The sequence below is a fragment of the Callithrix jacchus genome, chromosome 7, assembly GCF_049354715.1.
Source record: "Callithrix jacchus isolate 240 chromosome 7, calJac240_pri, whole genome shotgun sequence".
In the NCBI taxonomy this organism is placed as follows: Eukaryota; Metazoa; Chordata; class Mammalia; order Primates; family Cebidae; genus Callithrix; species Callithrix jacchus.
Genome location: NC_133508.1, coordinates 21,680,614 through 21,686,862, shown reverse-complemented (window position 1 = coordinate 21,686,862; position 6,249 = coordinate 21,680,614). Strand labels below are relative to the sequence as shown.

Below are 6,249 nucleotides of genomic sequence, written 5' to 3'. Positions count from 1 at the left end.
CTCAAATGAGATTGATTTAGATCATCCAGAATTAACTGTTTTTGGAGTAGAGAAAAGATTGCTGTTGGGCATCTTAGTCTCTCTCTTCTTTTGTTTCCACGATGTTAACCCTCTCATGTTGCGAGTCCTTAACTCACAAGATTGTAAGAATGATCGAGATGATGTATATGAAAGTGCCCTGTAAGCTGTGAAAATAATGTCTCTAAGCCTCTTTGTGTTTAGGGTATAACTTGTGCTGAGCTATAACACCCAGTGCTGTATTTTGGGTTGTAACTTGTGCTGAAGCACAACATCCAGTGTTTGTGTTTTCTATGAATGACTATATATTCATAGGAAAAAGAAACTTAATCAATCGCTTTATTAAGACTCATTGCACATATATGTGATTTAGACAAAGAAAACGGACTCAATTTTATTGAGATTAATATAGTTCTGCCTATGGTATATCTAGAACAGTGTCTAAATACATCTAACAAATGGTATTTTTTTACAGCAAAGAAACAGAATTTCACTTACTTTTAATGCTCATTTAGCCAGTTACATTCATGGAAAATCTTACCCCAGAGGTTAGCAAACTAGCAAACGGCAGCTTTAATGTAAGTCAATAGAACATTAAGTAGAGAAAAGCTTGGAGTTGCATGCTGTGCTATTATCTTGTGATAATTTCAATTTAGGTTTCTTTTTAAGTATGTGTTCAGGATTTTACTGTTAGATTAAATGTAAAGTGGAGTCAGTATCTGTGGAGTACTGACGTGAACCTGGAGAGTGAACATTTTGCCCCTTCCCAGGAAAGCAGGCCAGAATATCTGTAAAACAGTGACATTTTGATCCTGACTGGAAATAAAACCATGTTGAAAGGACGATGATAGGGAAGAGATTATGGAACAATAAACATGTCAGCTGGAGGAGACATTCCTGTCAGATATTGATCTTGATGAGCTTCTTCAGTTAGGATGGACGATTCAGGTGCAGGCTGTAGTTTTCATTGGTAATGGCTGTGGGGTGACACATCAGCCAGACTGACACTAGGTTGCCCTCTTTGTCAGAGGCCACATGAGGAAATCATGACGATGGCTGTGCTAGCAACCATTGAGTAGTTTTTCTGTGCTAGGAGTGATGTTCAATGCTTTCTGTGTGTTTTCTCAGTTAGACCTCACAATATCCCCGAGGTGGGTTAACAATATTTCTAATATTCTTTTTTTATAGATCAGGTGGAATCAGCTTAGATAACTTACATAAGGTCATTCAGATAATAGTGGCCAAGTTGCTTGAACCCAGGTTGTCTGACTCTAGAGCCTGTTTTATAACTACCACACTGTACTCAACTGATTCTCTAAAGTTGATATTTGAAAGAACAGATGAAAAACATGTGGAGGCTTTTTAGTTATAGAGAGATGCGTTTAGCAATGATTGGGTAAAAGGGATTGGAATTACTCTTTCAACATAACAAACTAAGAATAACTAGGCAATATATAGGACACAACAGTTGTCAGACATTATTAGACAAGCAGCACAGACAGTGACCTTTCTGAGAAGGCAAACAAATGAGATTGCTGCAGTGCTGCCTGGAGAGAGTTCTAGGCTGCAGCACAGGGATACATAGTATATTTCTAGACATTTAACAGAGCCCAGGAATTACCCTAAGTTGAGGAGACAGAGTTCAGAGGTTGGAGAGGCTAAGGCTGCTAGAATCCGCAGGGCCAGATCTTGGTTAGAAGAGGCCTAACCAAGGTTAGGAGAGACAGAGAGGCAACTCTGGAGATCTGTAGAGTTTTCAGTGAGGAAACTCCCCAAGGCCAGAGAAAGATGTAGGAGAGAATCAGGTGGAGTCATCTAGGAGCTCAACAGTTTTTTTTTTCCTATCACCCACGGTGTAAAGACCCCGGCTCTCAGTGAACCATTGCATCCTGGTGGGTATCATGGTGGGGCCATATTTGCTCTTGCTTAAAGGCTCTGCTGGTCTTACTTGGCAGAGCTTTAGAGCAAGCCATAGAAGGAACAGGTTGTATCCAAATAACTTCATTGCACCCAGCTCAAGCTCAAAAATATTTAAAAGAATAAAAAGCTCCAGCACTAACAAAGTAAAATATATATTTCTGAAATCCAATAAAAATTACCAGTCATTTCGGTTGGGTACTATGGCTCACACTTGTAATCCCAGCATTTTGGGAGGCTGAGGTGGGAGAATTGCTTGAACCCAGGAATTCATGACCAGTCTGTGCAACATAGTGACACCCCCATCTCTGCAAAACAATCTAAAAAGTAGCTAGGATTGGTGGTACACACCTGTACTCCTGGCCACTCAAGAGGTTAAGGTGGGAGGATTGCTTAAGCCTAGGAGTTTGAGGTTGCAGTGAGCTATGATTGCACCACTGCACTGCAGCTTCAGTGATAGCAAGAGCTTGTCTCTTAAGAAAGGAAAAATTAGAGAAATTACCAGGCATTCAAAGAAGCAGGAAAATGTGACCCATAATGAGGAGAAAAACAGTATATAGAAAAAGGCATAGAAATGACACAGATGACAGAATTACTAGACAACAACTGCTATGGACTGAATTGTGTCCCTTGTCTTTACCAAATCTGTATGTTGAAGTCCTAACCCCTAATGTGTTGGTACTTGGAGATGGAGACTTTGGTAATTAGTGTTAGGTGATGTCATGAGAGTAGGGCTCTTACGATATGATTAATAACTTTATAAGAAGAAGAGAGAGAGCTACAGATTACTTTTTTGCAAGCACCATGTAAGAACACAGTGAGAAGGACGCTATGTAAACCAAAAAGAGGGCCCTCACCAGGAGCTGAATTGGCTGGCAGCTTGAGCTTGGACTTCCAACCTCCAGAATGGTAAGAAATAAATAGCTGTTGTGTAAGCCACTTAGTCTATGGTATTTTGTTATAGCAGTCTGAGATGATACAAGGACATGAAAACAACTGTTGTAAATATACTTCATATGTTCAAATATATAGAGGAAAACATGAGTATGATAAAGAGAGTCATGGAAGATATAAAATAGACGTGCATCAAATTTCTGGAGTTGAAAAAATACGAGACAGAAGATACATGGGAGAGATCAACAGCAGCAATGAATAAACTTGAAGACATAGCAATTAGCTAAAATGAAACAAGGAAAAAAAAGGTCTAAAAAGAATTAAGAGCATCAGTGAGAGTGGGACCATAGCAGATAGCTCATCATATGTATTATTATAGTCATAAAAGCAGTGGAGGAAAATAAAAATATCTTTACAAATAATGGCTAAAAAATTAAGTGCAGAGGGGGAAAGAACACAAAGAAAATCTAAAGAAATAGTGGCTGAAAAATATCCAAATTTGTTGAAAATCATCATCCCACAGACCAAACATTTCAGCAAGCTCCAATGAGAAGAAAGTGGAGAAAACTACACCAAGGCACATAATAATCAAATTAAAAGCAGTCAGAGAAGAAGGACATTATGCACAGAAGAACAAAGGTGCCGTTGAGTGGTCTCCTTGTTGGGAACAACACAAGCCAGAAGACAATGGAGCAGCACCTTTAAGGCACTGAAAAAAAAAAAAAACACTAACAACCGTCTAACTAGACTTCCATACCAAGTGAAAAAAAATTTTAAAATAGATGAAATGAAGACCTTCTCAGACATACAAAAGCTGAAAGAATTTATCACCAGCTGACCATCACTACAGGAAATATTAATAGAAGGACTTTAGACAGAAGGAAAATTATACCAGATGGAAACTGAATCTGCACAAAGAAATAAAAAGCACTAGAAAAGGTAAATATTAATGTAAATACAAAAGACTTCTTGTTTTAAAAAATATTGTTAAAATACAATTAACTGTTTAAAGCAAATATTATAACTAGGCATTATGGGTAGTAGTAGTACAATCTGTGACAATAGTGGCACCAAGGCCGGGAAGGGGCAGACGGGAAAAAGTGTCATAAGGTTATTATACTGAATTTAAAGTGGTATAATAGAACTTAAAGGTAGACTGTGTTAATGTAAAGATGTTTATTACAAACCCTAATAAAATGACTAATGAAACAAAACAAAGAGATATAGCTACTAAGATGATAAAGAAGATAAAAAGGAATAATAAAAAACACTTAGTCCAAAAGAAGATAATGAGAGAAAAGGAACAACAAACAGATTGGAAAAATAGAAAACAAATAGCATGATGACATATTTAAACTCAACCATGTTAATAGTCACGTTAAATGTAAATGATCTAAACTCCGTCAATTAAAAGACAGACTCTGTCAGATTGGATTTAAAAAAAAAACCTGAACTCAACTTTCCATTGGCTAAAAAGAAACCTAATTAAATATAAAGACACAGCTAGGGTAAAAGTAAAAGGATGGAAAAAAGATATAGCATGCTGGTATTAATCAAAAGAAAGCTGGAGTAGCTGTATGCTTATGGGAAAGTGTATATTTCTGAGCAAAAAATAGTACTAGGAAAAAAGAGAGTCATTTCAAAAATGATAAGGGAATCATTTTCTCAAGAGAACATAGGAATCCTAAATGTGGTTGAAGTTTCTAATCCTAAACTGAAAGAAGAAATAGCCAGACCACCATTGTAGGTGGAGATTGCAACACCTTACTCTCGATAATTGGTAGAACAAATAGCCAGAAAATCAGTAAGAATATAGAATAACTGAACAATGCTATAATCAACATGATCAAATGGACATTTATAGAACATCCTATTCCACAACAGCAGAATGCAAATTCTTTTCAAGTGCACACAGAACATTTACCAAGATAGACCATATTTTTGGCCATAAAACAATCAATTTTAAAGGATTTAAGTCATTCAGTGTATGTTGTCTGACGACCATGGGATTAAATTAGAAATTAATAACAGAAAGATATCTGGAAAATCCTCAAATATTTGGAAACCACACAACACACTTCTGAATAATCATCAATACAAGAAGAAATCACATGTGAAATTAGAAAATATTTTGAAGCAAATAAAAAAAAACACATCAAAACCTGCGACAACAATTTGCAAGTTACCAATAAACAATGTGTAAAGGAAAATTAATAGCATTAAAATTGTATTATATTAGAAAACTAGAATGTTCTAAAATCAATGACTTAGGCTTCAACCTTAGAAACTAGAAAAAGAAGAGTAAATTAAAACAAAAGTTATGGAAGAAAGGAAATAATAAACTATAGGAGCAGAATCAGTGGCCTAAAAAATAGAAAAATAATAGAGAAAAACCAATGAAAGCAAACACTAGTTTCTTTTCTTTTTTTTTTCTTTATAAAAATAGTGAGCTTATTTCACAGGTATATTTTTGTCTCCCCACCATTTCCATGTCTGACTACTGCTACCACTATGTTACATACATGTGCATATATACTTTATGTATGGAATGTTGACATTCTGTACAAACTTAAAACCAAGCAAAGGGTGGAGTTCCATTTTTACAAACTAAATGACATTTTGGACAACACATTCTTGGCAATGGGACGTGGACAACATTTATCAAACATGGTAGGGAAAGTTCTCACTCTGCATCATAAAAAAGGACAGCCAGATATCATCTGTTACAGAAATGAAATAAGAGGGAAAATTTTTAACAAACTGTTGTTTAAACTATTTTCTTAAAGAGACTTCCTCCATTGCCAGAGATCGAGAATAGCCTCCCGGTCAGTCACCCAGAAGCAGCTCTTCACATAATTGATGAACTTGGCTTCCACTGGGAAGAGAAATACCTTTTTCTATACTTGCTGGCATTTTTGCTTTAATGTCTTCTACAGACCTAGGTCCTTTAGGTGTTTTAGGAGTTTTTTCCTTTTTGTAAGGATTCTTGTCCTTTTTGATCTTGGTGTTGATGGTTTTGAATCTTCCATGGTGGTTTGATTTTTGTACATTTTTGGTTGGAACATTTCATATAGATTTCTTCACTGGTGCTTTTTCCTCAGTTTCCTTATCCTCCTCCTCCTCCTCCTTCTTCTTCTCCCTCTCCCCCTCCTCCCCCTCTTCCTCCTCCTTTCTCGGCAGTGACAGCAAGTTTTACTTTGTTCTGTGGAAATTTGCTACCACCTCCAGGGGCAGACCACTTTTCCAGATACACTTGAGGTTCACATCCTCCTCTTTATCTTCTGACTCTGCATCTTCCTGCACAGACACTAAGTGCTGTCCATGAATAGCACTGGCCCTGAACTACATTTCAACTGTAAGACCGGGTGGTGTAATTTCAAAGCCCCCAAGGGAAACCACTGGCTGTACAGACATTTTCAA

The 6,249-nt window shown here is 36.8% G+C and overlaps 1 protein-coding gene across 1 annotated transcript in view; it reads left to right on the top strand.

Annotated features, from left to right (window-relative positions):
- The window catches only part of NEBL (nebulette), a 695,182-nt gene that overhangs the window by 51,121 nt on the left and 637,812 nt on the right, over positions 1-6,249 (top strand). The window lies entirely within an intron of this gene.